Source organism: Xenopus laevis, chromosome 4L (genome assembly GCF_017654675.1).
Source record: "Xenopus laevis strain J_2021 chromosome 4L, Xenopus_laevis_v10.1, whole genome shotgun sequence".
NCBI classification, from domain to species: Eukaryota; Metazoa; Chordata; class Amphibia; order Anura; family Pipidae; genus Xenopus; species Xenopus laevis.
The window spans coordinates 139117280-139135045 of NC_054377.1; the positions used below are offsets into that span (position 1 = coordinate 139117280).

The 17766-nt window shown below is 43.4% G+C and overlaps 1 protein-coding gene across 2 annotated transcripts in view; it reads left to right on the plus strand.

Moving 5' to 3' along the window:
• Positions 1-3276: 3276 nt before the first annotated feature.
• The window catches only part of plxnb1.L (plexin B1 L homeolog), a 148249-nt gene continuing 133759 nt past the window's right edge, over positions 3277-17766 (plus strand). For both annotated transcript variants that reach the window (XM_041590871.1, XM_018259137.2), the window contains exon 1: positions 3277-3608. The gene's annotated coding sequence lies outside the window, so the exon portion shown is untranslated. The remainder of the gene's footprint in view (positions 3609-17766) is intronic.

Below are 17766 nucleotides of genomic sequence, written 5' to 3' on the forward strand. Positions count from 1 at the left end.
GATAAAAACTCATAAAATGAGCCACACAACATAACAAACTACAGTGAAACCTCAATTTTAAGTTCCCTAATTTTAAGTTTTCCTGCATTTTACATTTTTTATTTGTGGTCCCACATATTTATAATGCATTTCAATGGGTGCATTTCCCTGATTTTAAAGGGGAACCGTCACCCCAAAAAATTATTACAAATCCTATTTTATCATGTTATACAAGCAAAATAAACTTTAATTACACTGTATAAATTATTTAAATCTTGTTTTCATCAGTCTGGGAATTCATAATTATAACACGCAGGTAAGCGCCATTTTGAGGACACTGTTCTTTAGACAAGCCTTGTATCATCTCAAAATTTTGTTTGTGCACCCAAAGCCGCAAAAAGACCCAAAGTCACAAAAAGAGCTGAACTTGAAGTCCTGAAGCCGCAAAAAGACCCGAGGTCATGAAAAGAGCCAAATTTAATTTCCCGACCCCGCGAAAACACCTGAAGTAACAAATTCATGAAAAGAGCCGAACATGAAGTTCCAAAGCCGTGAAAAGACCCAAAGTCACTAAAAGAGCCGAACTTGAAGTCCCGAAGCCGCAAAAAGACCCAAAGTCACAAAAAGAGCTGAATTTGAAGTCCTTAAGCCGTGAAAAGACCTGAAGTCACGAAAAGAGCCGAACTTAAAGTCCCAACGCCGCGAAAAGACCCAAAGTCACAAAAAGAGCTGAACTTTGAAGTCCCGAAGCTGTGAAAAGACCCAAAGTCACTAAAAGAGCTGAACCTGAAGTCCTAAAGCAGCGGAAACACCCAAAGTCATGAAAAGAGACGTACTTAAAGTCCCGAAGCCGTGAAAAGACCCAAAGTCGCGAAAAGAGCCAAACTTTTAGTCCTAAAGCAGCGGAAAAACCCAAAGTCACTAAAAAAGCTGAACTTTGAAGTCCCGAAATCACGAAAAGATCCAAAGTCACTAAAAGAGCTGAACTTGAAGTCCTGAAACAGCGAAAAGATACGAAAAGAGCCAAACTTACCCGACACCGCGAAAAGACAAAAAATCCAGAAAAGAGCCGAACTTGAAGTGTTGAAGCTGTGAAAAGACCTGAAGTCACAGAAAGAGTTGAAATTGAAGTCCCAAAGCTGCGAAAAGACCCAAAGTCATGAAAAGAGCCGAACTTGAAGTCCTGACGCCACAAGTTCAGTTCTACTGAACACTAATGTGTTTTTTCATTTTTTTAAAGCCCTAGCCACCAATGTATTATTTTAATACTCTACAGGCCCTTGCCACCGAAAAAAAAATTTTTGTACGGGCCCTGTAATTTCTAATGGCGGCCCTGGCTTTGGGTTGTGTATGTGACAGAGAGTCTTGCAGATGCCCCTCATAGTGTAACATTAGCACTGCAATGTTTAACCCTCGTTATTAACACACTAAATATTGTATCTCAAAGGAAAACGGACTCCTGTGCTTATATCCTTTCTGTACTTGAAGAAAAAGTTACTTTAACACATTTCCCTGATTTTACATTTCCCTGATTTTACATAATGGGGGTTCTACTGTAGTTCCACTAGTGAGGTTCTAGTTTGGTTTGTTCACCTTTGAGCTAATTTTTAGTATGATGTAGAGAATTATATTCTTAGACCATTTACAATTGATTTCCATTATTAAGTAGTTGTTATTTACTAGAGTTATTTAGCTTTTTATTCAGCAGTTTGCAATTTCAGCATTCTGGTTGCTAGGAGCCAAATTGCCCTAGCAACCATGCACTGATTTAAATGAAAGACTGGAATATGAATAGGGGATGGTCTGAATAGAAATATGAGTAATACAAAGTTGCAATAATAATACATTTGTAGCCTTACAGAGCATTTGTTTTTAGTTGGGGGTCAGTGACCCCCATTTGAAAGATGGAAAGAGTTAGAAGTATTAAAAAACTATAAAAAATAAATAATGAAGACCAAGTGAAAAGTTGCTTAGAATTGGCTATTCTATAACATACCAAAAGTTAATTTAGGCAGAGACATAAGGTCAGATTTGGGGAGATTAGTCGCCTGGTGACAAATCTCCTCTTCTTCTTCTCCTAATCTCCCCGAACTGCCTTCCCGCCGGCTAGAATATAAATTGCCGACGGGATGACACTCAGAGAGCTTCGTTTTCTGAAGTTGACCGAAGTTTCCTCGTGAGGGTCAGGGCACAGGCTCAGATTCAGGGAGATTAGTCGCCCGGTGACAAATCTCCCTCTTCTTCGGGGCGACTAATCTTCTCTAACTGCCTCCTGCTAGCTACAATGTGGCGCTCCGAGGATGGCACTCGGAGCAATTCATTTTTGGAAGTAGCCCGAAGTTTTGTCGTCAGGCAACTTCAGAAAACTAAGCGCTCCAAGTGCCATCCTGCCCGTGATTTACATTCTAGCCGGGGGAAGGCAGTTCAGGGAAATTAGTCACTGAAGAAGAGGAGATTTGTCGCCGAGCCTGGGGAACTAAAGCTGGCCATAGACGCAAAGATCTGATCAGACGAATCGAGGATTGGTACGATTTTCGGACCGCGTGTGGAGAGTCCCGACATTTTTCATCCGGCGGAGATCTGACAGGTTAAAAGATTTCTGTCGGCTGTGGGAAAAGGTGGCCATATACAGAGAGATCCGCTTGTTTGGCAATGTCACCAAATGATCAGATCTCTCTCCGATATGCCCACCTTGAGGTGGGCAATATCGGGCTGATCCGATCGTGGGCCCTAGGGCCCAACGATCGGATCCTAACGAATGGGAACAGGCGGTCGGATCGCTGAACCGCATCAACGAACAGATGCGGCCGCGATCCGACGGGATTTTTTGTCCCATCCGATCGAGATCTGCCCGACAGATCTCCATTGGGGAAGCCCATCGGGGGGCCCCATACACGGGCCAATAAAATGTCCACTCGGTCTGTCGGCAGCCCGTGTATGGCCACCTTAATATCTCTGCATGTAGGATTTTCAGTGGCAGACTGTCACCAGCTTTGGTCGGACATAACTATCGTACAATTGCTGTCAGGGGCAGAACATCGGCTGATCTGTTCTTTTACTACTTTATTTGATCTGAATGGTTAGAGGCAGGTCGGGAGATGGGGAAAGTCCGGTTGTATGATTCGTATGAATCGGATCTCTGAGTCTATGGCCAGCTTATCTCCCCGAATCTGACCGTGTGTCTCGTAAGGGGCGTGGCTGTGTAAATGGGCGTGTCTTTTGCTGCGCGGTTTCTATCAGCGAGCGTGGAAGTTTAATAGGTTCTGGGCGGGGCCGAGGGCGTGGCTCGATCCATTGAATTCGGAGCGGCTTGGAGGCAGATTGATATGTGTAGGGGAGAGAGGAGCAGGCGGAGTGGCCGGTGATAGTCCCACGTTGCGCTCACACAGACCCGGAGAAGATCGTGTGACTGAGGGAGCGGAAGGATCTATTGGCTTGTTTGTGGGGCGGGAGAATCACAGGAGACTCTGGGCTGCAAGAGGGACATCAGTGTCTGGAGACTCAGTGTGAGGGACCGGCTGTGACAGGAGACTGAGCTGCCATACTGCTTGTGCTCGTCTGTGATTGGATTACTGCGCCGGTGAGCATGGACTCATTCCCTTAGACACAAGCGGATCATTGCGCACAAGGTAAGGGCACTCCTGCTCATTGCTCTACCTTGTGCCCATTCATTGTGTGAGGGTCGGGGCGAGAGAATTGGGCTTCATAGAAATGTCATTGTGCTGCTGCTGCTGGAGAGGGAAGAGGAGTGAAGAGGTTAATATGTGCTGGAGTTAAATCCTGTCAGTGTATGGGGAGTGTGGAGGTGCAGGGGTTAATACACGTGTAATGGCGTTGGGGTGGAAGGGGTTAATGTGTAGCACATTTAGGGAACAGGGTAACTTTAGCCCGATGTCTGTATTGTGCCCCCTGTGTTATTCTGGGGGGTGTGAGTGAGACCCTTCTGGGGACAGAGTTCTCTCCCTTCTCAACACACACAGGGGGTTTTTTGTTTGGGGAAAAACAGATCAATATTGTGTTTCAGTTGTGGCTCAGGGGGGCAGACAAAAGCCGGGGGGAAACGCTTTGTGATGGGGAAGGGTCCCAGGAGTCTGGTGTGTGTAATGGGGGCAACATTAGCCTCAGTACTGGCTCATTCTGCTCACACTCAGTCCCACCATGGGGGCGTTTGTTTTGTATATAAATGATATTTAATTAAATCTAAAAATATTCTTTTCCTTGTGACTGTCGCTGAACTACATCTCCCTTTGGTTCTGCTTATTTAGTAGTAGCAATATTTCTATGTCAGGGGGCTGGATTTCCTGCATATACTGTGGCCCCAGCCTTATGCCCCCTATCTGCTCACACACAGGCAGGTCTCTGCCCAACTGCACAGTCGCTGGCTGACCCCATTGCTGCGCTGGGCACAGATATTACTCCATTATCTCTGCTTAGATACCCAATCCCTGGCCCCTGCTGAGAGCTGCTGCTATAACTCACTGAGCTGACAGTTGCAGGGACATTCCAGCTGCAGGAGTCGCTTTATTTTGCCAGCAGCACATAGAAGGGGTGCCGGCGTTACATTGGGGATTACAGCAGCTGCCCTTGGGTGATCCTTGTGGGATCAATAAAGCAAGTTAACTCAGCTCTGCTCATTTCGATTATAGAGGATGTTCCCTTCCCCATAGTGTTGTCTGGCATTTACTCATCCTATTGACTCTCTGCCAGAGCCAGTTTAAATACTGGAGGGGAGATTCCCTTTTGTCTGTGCCTGGTGCACTCGGCTGAAGGATGGGACTGTCAGTAGCCACTGTGGCCCTATTGGCTCCCAATTCATTCTAACTAGGGATGGACCAAATCCAGGATTCGATTCGGGCTTTTTTAGCAGGATTCGGATTTGGCCAAATCCTTCTGCCTGGCCGAACTGAATCCGAATCCTAATTTGCATATGTAAATTAGGGGCGGGGAGTGAAAGGAAGTAAAAAATGTTTTCCCCTTCCCACCTCTTATTTGCATATGCATTAGGGTTCGGTTCGGTAATCGCCCGAATCTTTCACGAAGGAATAGTGGATTCGGTACATCCCTAATTCTAACACCTTTTTTTTAACTCTTGGGTGGAAAGATCCAATTGCTTTCTGTCTTTATGGCAAAACTCATGGCACTGGATCATCTACCTGATCAGGTTCTGGGAAGTGATTCATTAATAAGGGCTCTTATACACGGCCGTTCTTTTCTGCACTCCCCTGCGTTACGCTTTTTTCTGTTCAGCCGCGGGGGAGCGCAGGAGTAGACACAGTCAATTATTGTGAAGGGGGCTGTACTCACACAGACGCATGTATGCACCAAACGCAGGTGAAATGTAACATGCTGCGTCCCACCTGTATTTGCCGCTTACATGCGTCTGTGTGAGTACAGCCCCCTTCACAATAATTGAGTGTGCCTACTCCTGCGCTCCCCTACGGCTGAACGGAAGAAAGCGCAACGCAGGGGAGCGCAGAAAAGAACCGCCATGTGTAAGAGCCCTAAAGATTTAAATGTGGCCAGTGGTTTAACTAGATATTACTGGCTCCCACAGCAAATTTTCAGGCCCCCAAAATGTCTAGAGGTTGACTTGTTTTACCAATATTCATTGAAGTTGTATATGAACTAGGGCATTGTGGGGCCACTATACCTCTTGGGGATATTTTACATGAAAGTGAGCTGGGCATTGCACCTAATTAAATATACAATCCCAGCATGTGGGTAGTGAGTAGGCAAACCCATCTCCACATGGAAATGTAATATTGACGCTAAGGATTCACTTTTCTTAGCCCATAGGGAGAATGTGGCAGTTTCACAGCTGGAGATTATCCCCAATTTAATAAGATGTTATTTATCTGAGGTGCATTAATAGCTCAACACAAAACTATATCTGCATAAATAAAACATGTACAGGTATGGGATCCGTTATCCGGAAACCCGTTATCCAGAAAGCTACGAATAACGGAAAGGCCGTCTCCCATTTTATCCAAATAATTCAAATTTTTTAAAATGATTTCCTTTTTCTCTGTTTTAATAAAACATTAGCTTGTACAGGTATGGGATCTATTATTCAGAATGCTCGGGACCTGAGGCTTTTCGGATAATGGGTCTTTCTGTAATTTGGTTCTTCTCACCTTAAGACTACTAGAAAATCCTGTAAACATTAAATAAACCCAATAGGCTGGTTTTGCTTCCAATAATGATTAATTATATTTAAGCTGGGATCAAGTACAAGCTACTGTTTTATTATTATAGAGAAAAAGGAAATCATTTAAAAAACTTATTTTAAAAAAAAACTTATATTATTTAATTATAGTGGAGTCTATGGGGGACAGCCTTTCCATGATTCGGAACTTTCTATAATGGATCCCATACCTGTACTTGATCCCAACTAAAATATAATTAATCCTCATTGGAAGCAAAACCAGCCCATTGGGTTTATTTAATGTTTACAAGACTTTCCAGTAGATGTAAGGTATGAAGATCAAAATTACGGAAAGATCCATTATCCAGAAAACCCCAGGTCCTGAGCATTCTGGATAACAGGTCCCATACCTGTATATGAATGTGGCATTTTTCCTTAAACATAACTTTTCATCATTAAGTAGTTGGTGCTAATCAAACTCATCTTTATATTCATTCCATTTTTTTGCACCGAGCCGTTGTGTAGCTTGAAATAGTAACTGCTGCCAGGTTGCTAAGGCTTTCAGGCCTAGCAACGAGCCTGATGTTTCAATTGGAAGATAACAAATCAAATCTACATTCGCAGTTAGCGCACTTTCTAGCACAGTAGCAATCAATAGATCCTCTCCTGGAGAGTGCAGAAAACAATATGACATAAAAATGAAATTTTATTGTGAATTGTCCCTAAAATGTAATTATAACATTAGATTGTAAGCTCTTGGGGCAGAGGGATTTATTGCAGACAATAGAGAGGCAGGCGAGAGAAGGAGAGGGTGTATTGGCATTTGAAGGTCACAGTAACAACAATTCATAGACGGCATCAATATCGCTGGAGCAGATCCGTCCATTTAATGAGATGAGAATGAGTTATAGGACCGTACTCTCGCCCGCAGCCCTGGAATCGTCACGTTTGCAGGGAGATGTATTTCCCGAGCACCTTCTGTGCCACTGTAAAGTCAATACGCCCCCCCCCCCCCGTTTCAGCCGAAATTGCTGGTGCCATTTCTGGTGCAGGGTGAGCACCCTTGTTCTTGTGGATGGAGCAGAAGCAAAGACTCATTTGTCTATTGATACAATTGTCTCTAAAAGGTTAAATTCCTGGAAGCCGAGGGTGCATGTGTGTTGTTAGGAGACAAGAGGGGGTGCCATTAGTATGTACATGGGGGCTGCAGTGGAATCTGCAGTGAGGAAGGGGGGTGTTTGGTAACCCTGAAATTTAAAGGGGAAGTCAGTTTTTGGGTGGAGTAGAGGTGTATTTGCTCCTCGTCGCTTTCAAGTGCCATTGACTTGTTTCACAACTTAATTCCTCCATTGTCCTCAGTGCCTGCTGTTTCCCAATCCATCTGCATTCCTGGGGCAACGACTGATAAGAAAAATAGCAGGGAATAAAATGAGGATTTGGGTCTAAACTTTAGGATTTGGTTATTTAGTGCTGCGGGGAGGAGGAGCCGGCAGGCTTGTTAGTGCTGTGCCATAAATCATCGGCTCGGCAGGGGGTTGGCCGGCCACTGGGACATATTTTCTGGACTCAGGCAAGAGATTTGGGAAACAGGTAGAATTAACCTCTGCATGGTCCGTGCGGGGTCCTCGCTGGTGCCCACCAGCCCCTAATGAGCAATGTCAGTGGAGCTCTCTGCATTAAAAGAGATGCTTCTTCCTGGGCAAAATATAAAAAAAAGGGGGTGAAAGAAGGCTTGGAATTCTCTTTTGTTCCTATTGTTCCCGGGATGTGAATGGGAAGCTGGGGGATGGTGCTGGAGTTGCTTATCATCTATTCAGCCCCACAGAAACAGCTGCTGCTGCCTCATTGCCTTATCTCAGCCAGTTCCATGGGGGAACAACCTGGGAGACTGCAGGAGGACGGGATGTGGGACTCCAACACCAGCAGGACTCCAACACCAGCGTAATCTTGTCATCAGCTGCAGCAGGATTTAGATCTTTCTGAGCCCGGCAATGCTCCTTACAGCATTATAGTTGAGTAATGTTCTCCTTTACGGCTTTAGCATACGGGCAAATTTGGGGAGATTAAGTCACCTGGCGACTAATCGCTTCTTCTTCGGGGCGAAAAACTCCCCGAACTGCCCTCCCCCTGCTAAAATGAAAGATCGTCTGCGGCAATGCACTCGCGGCGCTTCGATTTCCGAAGTCGCCCGAAGTTTCCTCGTGAGGCAACTTTGGGCGACTTCGGAAATCGAAGGCGAAGAGTGGATTGCCGCAGGCGATATTTCATTTTTGCAGGTGGAAGGCAGTTTGGGGAGAGTGTCGCCCAGAAGAAGAGGCGACTGAATCTCCCCAAATCTGCCCGTGTGCTTAAGCCCTTAGTGTTGGGACCTGCACCTCCCAGCATCCTCTGCCAACTGTTGGAAGCAGCAAGAAGTAACAAGTTTTTTTGGACTTTTTTTTAAAGGGATGCTTCACATTTAAGTTAACTTTTAGTATGTTATAAAATGGCTAATACTAAGCAACTTTTCAATTAGACTCCTCTTTCTATTCAGGCCCTGTCCTGTTCATATTCCAGTCTCTTATTCAAATCGATGCATGGTCGCTAGGGAAATTCGGACCCTAGCAACCAGACTGCTGAAATTGCAAACTGGAGAGCTGCTGAATAAAAACTAAATAACTCAAAAACCACAAATAATAAAAACAAATTACAAATTGTCCCAGAATATCACTTTCTACATCATTCTAAAAGTTAATAGGGATACACCGAATCCAGCTCTGCTGTTCTAGTGCCATTGCCCCAGGGGTAGTTGAGCAAGTACAAACACTCATATAGTAGAGACTATTTATTGGTTATTGGGCTCTCAGCCAACACAGGAGGTTAAACACAGCTGTTTGCTTTTGCCTTTATTGCTCCTGTGTCTCCCGTGAGTGTGTTTATTTGAAGGTTACAGCAGGTCTCTATCTCTCATAGGTTCAAGTGTTGTCTGAATTGGCCCTTGCATTCCTTTGTACATCGCTCACCCATTGTCTCTGCAGCATTATGTCATCACTATTCCCGTCCTTGATTGGGTAATGCCGGCCTTCCAGCCATATCCAGCAACTCATGCATGAGGCTATTGGCTCATAACAGAGTGTATCTAATTACCCACCAGTGCTGCCCATGAATGGCCATAGAGATAATGTGTGCAAACCCTGATGAAGATCCCTAGTGGGCTGAAACGTCACTGGAGACGTGTTTCTAGTTTACTTTACAGGTATGGGATCCGTTATCCGGAAACCCATTATCTAGAAAGGCTGTCTCCCATAGACTCCATTTTATCCAAATAATCCAAATTTTTTAAAAATAATTCCTTTTTTCTCTGTAATAATAAAACAGTAGCTTGAACTTGATCCCATCTAAGATATAATAAATCCTTATTGGAAGCAAAACCAGAATATTGGGTTTATTTAATGTTTACATGATTTTCTAGTAGAAGGGTTTGTACTGAGTTTTTGGGGCATTAAAGGGGTGGTTCACCTTTAAGTTAACTTTTAGCATGTTATAGAATTATTTATTTAATTATTTGCCTTCTTTTTCTGACTATTAACAGCTTTCAAATGGGGGTCACTGACCACATTTCAAAAATGTGGCCTGTAATGCTGCAAATTTATTGTTAATGCTGCTTTGTATTAATCATTTTTATATTCAGGCCTCTCCTATTCATATTTCAGTCTTTCATTCAAAGCAGTGTATGGTTGCTAGGGTAATTCAGACCCTAGCAAAGAGGTTGCGGAAACCCGCAAACTGGAGAGCTGCTGAAAAAAAAGGTAAATTTCTCAAATACTCAAAGTCAATTTAAAGGTGAACATCCCTTTAGGCAGATTCTTCCATTATCCTTTTAACTGGTCACCAATCTTCACCGTGCTCCCCAGTCCAGCTCTATTTGTGAGTGCCTATAAAGTGATGCCCTTTCATAGTCCCTGGCACTGCTGGGGGGGGGGTGTAGTTCAGCATACGTTGTAGAGACACCAGTATCAATGCTTTGTCTATCTCTGCTCTTGTCTGTGCAATGGACACATTTAAATAGGGATGCACCGAATCCACTATTTGGGATTCGGCCGAACCCCCGAATCCTTCGTTGAAGATTCAGCCGAATAACGAACCCTAATTTGCATATGTAAATTAGGGGTAGAAAAGGAAAAAGTGGAAAAAATCCTTCTTTTGTGATGGAAATTCATGAGATTTTCCTACCTGCCCCTAATTTACATATGCAAATTAGGATTTGGATTTGGTTCGGCCAGGCACAAGGATTTGGCCGAATCCGAATCCTGCTGAAAAAGGCCGAATCCTGGCTGATCTCCGAACCGACTCCTGGATTCGGTGCATCCCTACATTTAACCCCACACTAGCCACACACGAGTGAGACCCTCACTGAGTAGAACTGAATATAGCTGCCCAGGTCCTGTTATCATTTTTACACATTCTCCCACTCACTAATGTCAGAAGCACTTGACTGTTACTCCACCACATTCCTTCTGCTTTAATAAATCTGCCCATGGATTGTCATACGGAAGCAATGGACTAGTTTCACTCAGTCCATCATTGTGGCCCCTCGGCCCCTAGTAAATCTATTCTTATATCTCATACTGCACCTGTTGACAATAACAAGGCTAAACATTTCAGGTGCTGTGCACTATACAAACTGTATCAGTATATATATATATATATATATATATATATATATATATATATATATATATATATATACAGTAGAACCTCATTTTTAAGTACCCTGATTTTAAGATTTTAAGCTTTTGTTTTCCTGGATTTTACAGTGTACATCAACATTTTGATGTTCCCAAAAACTCCTTTTTTCCCCTCTATGAATGTTATTATTTGTGAAATAAAGAGGATTAAAATACTAAGCAGATGTATATTTTGCCCTGGTTCTGCCTGTAAATGGTCAATTGCAATGAGTCTGGCCCTTATACAGTCCTGCACCAATCACTTATTGCTTTAGGTTGTGTATGTGACAGAGAGTCTTGCTCATGTCCCCCATAGTGTAACATTAACACTGCAATGTTTAACCCTCGTTATTAACACACTAAACATTGTATTTCAAAGTAAAACGGACTCCTGTGCTTATATCCTTTCTGTACTTGAAGAAAAAGTTACTTTAACACATTTCCCTGATTTTACATAATTTTTTCCTGGTCCCCTGAAAAACGTAAAATTGGGGTTCTACTGTATTTATATGTATGTAGCTGTTTGGGTATACAGATGGACTCCAGTCCCCCAAAGCACAATCTGTGAGCTCCACATGTTTGGCCCCTGCACAGTGATAACATACAACGGCTGGGCCCTTCTGTCACAGGACAGGCCACTGGTTTCCATTTTCTTCCTAAGAATCCAAAGTATTTCCAGGACCCCTTTCTAGTGGGAGGTCACATTCCAGGATGCAATTAACCTGAAACACAGCAGAACAGGTGCTCACGGGCTGTTGATTTGCAGGGCAAAGTACCAAGGACTTTCACCAACCCGAAGAGGGATATATATATATCTATACAGTATATACAGGCATGGAATTCATTATCTGGAAACCCATTATCCAGCAAGCTCCGAATTGTGGAAAGGCCGTCTCCAAAAACTTCATTATAATCAAATAATCCAAATTTCTTTTTAAAAATGATTGCCTTTTTCTCTAATAATAAAACAGTAGGTTGTACTTGACCCTAAATTATAGTTAATCCTTATTGGAAGCAAAATCAGCCTATTGGATTTATTTATTGTTTACATGATTTTCTAGTTACTTAGTACTTAAGTATGAAGATCCAAATGACAGATTTAATAATATCCGCTATCCAGAAAACGCCGGATCAGAAGAATTCTGAATAACAGATCCCATACCTGTATATACGTTCCTATAGCAGCAGAAAAGAAATAGAGCTAAGAAGTTTAACTCTACTTATTTGTGATTGGACCTTAAAGGGATCCTGTCATTGGAAAACATGTTTTTTTCAAAACGCATCAGTTAATAGTGCTACTCCAGCAGAATTCTGCACTGAATTCCATTTCTCAAAAGAGCAAACAGGTTTTTTTATATTCAATTTTGAAATTTGACATGGGGCTAGACATATTGTCAATTTCCCAGCTGCCCCTGGTCATGTGACTTGTGCCTGCACTTTAGGAGAGAAATGCTTTCTGGCAGGCTGTTGTTTTTCCTTCTCAATGTAACTGAATGTGTCTCAGTGGGACATGGGTTTTTACTATTGAGTGTTGTTCTTAGATCTACCAGGCAGCTGTTATCTTGTGTTAGGGAGCTGTTATCTGGTTACCTTCCCATTGTTCTTTTGTTTGGCTGCTGGGAGGGAGGGGGAGATATCACTCCAACTTGCAGTACAGCTGTAAAGAGTGATTGAAGTTTATCAGAGCACAAGTCACATGACTTGGGGCAGCTGGGAAATTGATAATATGTCTAGCCCCATGTCAGATTTCAAAATTGAATATAAAAAAATCTGTTTGCTCTTTTGAGAAATGGATTTCAGTGCAGAATTCTGCTGGAGCAGCTCTATTAACGTATTCATTTTGAAAAAAAATGTTTTTCCCATGACAGTATCCCTTTAATAGCTAGCAGGCATGTATAGCAACCAGATGGGCAGAACTCAGAGTCTAAGAAAATTCTCACCACCGCACTCCTGTGTATTTACTCCTCTGCTTCCAGTGGTGCAGTGGTGCTGGGTCTTCATCATCCTGATGAAGGGTGGGTAACCCCCCCGAAACGTTGATCTTAGTGGTTGCACAATAAACTGGGGTCAATCCCCATCTGCTTGAAGATATAGTGTGTGCGGATCCGTAATTTACTTCATTTGACTACACAGAACTCAGAGTCACCATCAGAGGAGCACAGGGGCTACTCCTGTACCAGGCCTGGGCCTCAAGGGGGGCCTAGCTGTGCTGCACTTTTCGAAATAGTCGGGCCCCCCCTTGACAGCGCCAAAGCCGTGCCGCCTATTCTGAAGACCCGAAGCCGCTAAAATAGATAAAGTTGAAGTCCTGAAGCAGCGAAAAAGACTCAAAGTCACGAAAATAGCTGAAGTTGAAGTCCTGAAGCCACAAATTTAATTCTACTGAAATTCTAGGGCCCAACGATCGGATCAGAACAGAGGGCAAACGGGCAGTTGGATCACGGGACCGCATCAATGAAAATATGTGGCCGCAATCCGACGGGATTTTCTAACCTGCCCGATTGGCATCTGGCCAACAGATATCAATCGGGAAAGCCCGTCAGGGGGCTCTACACATGGGCCGACTTGTCTGTCGCCAACTTTTAACGGCCAGTGTATGGGGCCTTAAGTGCGCATAACAAGAAGATTTCTAGATTTAAAAAGTGGACAGTGGTTTGCAGATAAGATCTCTGACCACTGTGGTCTGAAAGCTGTTATAGAGATAGCTAGAATCCCAGCCATAAAGCAGGGCAGGACTGCTGAAAAAAAAAGAAATACAATTTCCAGCTCTATTTAATGTCTGAAGCAATAACATATCAACCCCTGGCAGTGAAGGCCTAAATCATTCAGAGAGCCGCAGGATATTGCCCGGTGATGTGATTCTGCTCGGCCAGGGCTGCTCCGTCTCATGCTCAGGTGCCGGATACATTGGCAGTTTGGTCACGCTCAGCTGTTGCTAGTCTTCTGGAAGCAGATAGTTGCCCTTGCACACAGAAGGATCTGCCTGCCAATGCGCTGCTCTCGGCTCTCCAGGCATGTCACATTTCATGCTTGACTGCCGGTGTCATGTCAATATTTGTGCCACATGGGCAATGTGAAAGCTCCTTCTCCTCCTCAGGAAATACAGTTAGTGCTGAATGCTTGACTTGCCCTGCCCCGGGTGTCTAACAGATGTTACTAAACCTTCTCATTACCGCCATCAGAGAAAATGGGACAAGACCTGTTATCCTATATTAGAGCATGTGTAATGTGCAGCCCTCATGTAGCAGCATTATAGAGAGTTGTAGTTCAACAACATTGCCCATGCTTGGCCTTTATACTCCAGGCACGAAGCAATCAACCTTCCTATTCTTAAAGCGGTTGTTCACCTTTAAATTAACTTTTAGTATAATGTTAGACGAGTGATAGTCTGAGACAATTTGCAATTGATTTTCATTTTTTATTATTTGTGGTTTTTGAGTTATTTAGCCTTTTATTCAACAACTCTCCAGTTTGCAGTTTCGGCAATCTGGTTGCTAGGATCCAAGTTATCTTAGCGACCATGCATTGATTTAAATGCACTGGAATATGAATCAGAGAGACCTGAATAGAAAGACGAGTAATAAAAAGTAGCAGTAACAATATAGTTGTAGTCTTTCAGATTATTTGTTGTTTAAATGGGGTCAGTGACCCCTATTTGAAAGCTGGAGAGTGTCAGAAGAAGAAGAAGGCAATTCATTCAAAAACTATAAAAAATGAAGGCCAATTGAAAAGTTGCTTAGAATTGGCCATTCTATAACAGACTAAACGTGAACCACCCCTTTAACTTTGCAGTCTCCTGTTATAAGGGTGTGGCTTTATCTAATAATGGGAGTGGCTATTTTACCGCAACGCAAATTTAAAGAGTAAGTTTACCTTTATAATAGCATTTAGTATCTCATGGATATAACTATTCTAGGTTACATTTCAGCTGGTCTCCATTATTTATTTTGTATGTTTTTTAATTTATTAATTTACCTATTCTGCCTCTCTCTCTCTCTCTCTCTCTCTCTCTCTCTCTCTCACTCTCTCTTTTTGGGGCCACTGACATTTTATTTTTAAAAAAAGGGAGGAGATGAGTCCATATGGAGGTTATGTTGATATACAAGGGACTAGGGTGTTTATATTAAAGGGACTAGATGGTGACATAAGAGGGGTGGATCAGGCAGGAATTTACGTGGGGGCTGATAGAGTGGCAGGGTGATAAAGACGGAGCTGGGGGGCGGAATAGGGGAAAGTTGACCTTGGCTGAGATCGGGCGGTGCCACCTAGAAACAGAATATGCAGCAGTTGCAGGCATAGAACAGGTATGGGACCTGTTATCCAGAATTCTTGGGACCTTCCCGTAATTTGGATCTTCATACCTTAAAGATGACCATACACGGGTCGATAAAAGCTGCCGACAGACCAAGTCGACAGCTGGTATGGGGCCCTCCGACGGGCTTCCCCGATCTAAAAATCCGCGATCTGACCGCCCGTTTACCAATCGTTATGATCCTATCATTGGGCCCTAGGGCACATGATCGGATCAGCCCCATATCGCCCACCTCAAGGTGGGCATATCTGGGAGAGATCCACTCGTTTGGCGACTTCGCCAAACGAGCGGAACTCTCCATGCATGGCCACCTTCAGTCTACTAGAAAATCATGTAAATATTAAATAAACCCAATAGGCTGGCTTTGCCTCCAATAAGGATTAATTATATTTTAGTTGGGATCAAGTACAAGGAACAAGGTAAAGCTGAGCACACTCCCTTCTTTCTTCAGGTGGCCTGGTGCACAATGTAAGAGGGTACGGCAACCCCCAAAGGACAATTGTATAGAAATACACTGGCACTCAAGGCAATTGAAGTGCAGGGTTACCCCTTGCTATTTATTTCGTGCGAACGTGCAACGATTCAGGGCAAGCCCCTTTATCAAGCATTATCGTTGCACATTCGCACAAAATAAATAGCAAGGGGTAACCCTGCACTTCAATTGCCTTGAGTGCCAGTGTATTTCTATACGATCAAGTACAAGGTACAGGTATGGGATCCGTTATCCGGAAACCCGTTATCCAGAAAGTTCAGAATTACGGAAAGGCCATCTCCCATAGGCTGCATTATAATCAAATAATCCACATTTTTAAAACGAATTTCCTTTTTCTCTGTAATAATAAAACAGTAGCTTGTACTTGATCCCAACTAAGATATAATTAATCCTAATTGGAAGCAAAACCAGCCTATTTGGTTTATTTAATGTTCAAAATATTTTCGAGTAGTCTTAAGGTGTGAAGATCCAAATTACAGAAAGACCCGTTATCCAGAAAGCCCCAGGTCCCGAGGATTCTGGATAATAGGTCCCATACCTGTACTGTTTTATTATTACACAGAAAAAGGAAATCATTTATAAATATTTGTATAAAATGGAGTCTATGGGAGACGGCCTTTCCGTTATTCGTAGCTTTCTGGACAACGGGTTTCCGGATAACGGATCCTATACCTGTATTGAATTTGCAGGAATTGTCACAATTGGGGGACCGGTTGCAGAATCCCAGGTCTGTACAGACTTCCATGTAAACTTTAACATCTGGCTGCCCCCAGCCCCAGCTAAATATACTGTACCTCTGGCTTTGCTCCTGTGCCCTTGAAGGGTGTAATGATTAAACACTGCTAAATGCTGTTAACTCCCTGCCATTGCCTCGGTGACGGGCTGAATAAACTAACAGCGGCCACAGAGCCCCTTTGTTATGCATAATAGCCGGCACTGTGGGAATGCCATTTAATATCATTATGTAATATCTGTCAGACTGATGCCATTCTGCAAACTCCACGGAGTGGACAAAAATAACATCAACGCCAATTATTTATTTATTTATTTTTAGGAAAAAAGTTGATCTCTCAGTGCAGTCGGCCTCTGTTAAAGGAACAGTAACTAAAAACAATACTCGTTTATTCCTATCTGTTTAGTCCAGCGCTGACTAAGCTTCTGTTTAGCCTGGGGCAGATCCACCTTTTGGCTGCAGATGGCCGACCCATTGTCTGTCAGTGCACTCGTGTGTGACCGCTGCATTTTCCCAGTAACTCTTGTTTGTCTTTGGGGACTCTCTGAGCTGCCCATTTCCATTGCAAGTATTGGGGAGGGGGGTGAGGTTAGATCAGGCAATAGCAGCCTCTTATGTCCCCCCTCTCAAAGATTTTTAGGGGGCTTGCCTACTGACATTCTCACTCTGTTCTCATAGAAACTGCACATAAAAAAGTGCCTTCAGGCTAGAACCATATGGAAATGGAAACTGTTGGTGTTTCTATTGAATTCACATAAACAGGAGTGAAGCTGCAGAGACAATTGGCCTGTGTGCCAGCTTCCTTTATAATAACGATACTATTATACTGTATAACTCAGCCTGCAGCCTCGTGCCTTTATATGGTCACAGAACCCCTCAGTGACTTCTAATATCCTTATAATTTACAGTAGGGGGTACATTATCCCTTATAATACATGAGTGATACTCAGAGTTCCCTAACTCAGCCTGCAGCCTTGTGCCTTTAAATGGTCACAGAGAACGTTACAGTTCAGCATGAAAGTGAATGTGTATAATAATTACATTTATACAATATGAGACTCCTGTAGATTTGCTGTTGTTAGAACACAGTGCTGCCAGGGTTACAGACAGCTGATAATACATGTGCTATGCTGTACCATACTATCACTCAACTCCCTGTTACTCCCCCTTGTCCAATCACCCAACCCTCTTGCACTTTTTCGATCTGAGCTCCCACCATATGTCTTTGGGAGGGGGATGTTAAAAAGAAAGATAAAATGAGGGTAGGACATTGGTGAGAGAGAGATGGTGCCTGTGGGGGTGGGAGCCCAGCCATGAAAGGATTTAGCATCATTGCAGAGGAGTCAAACTGTGCACCTTGCGGTTTTATGAGGCAGTTTTCTGTTATTTACAGGGATA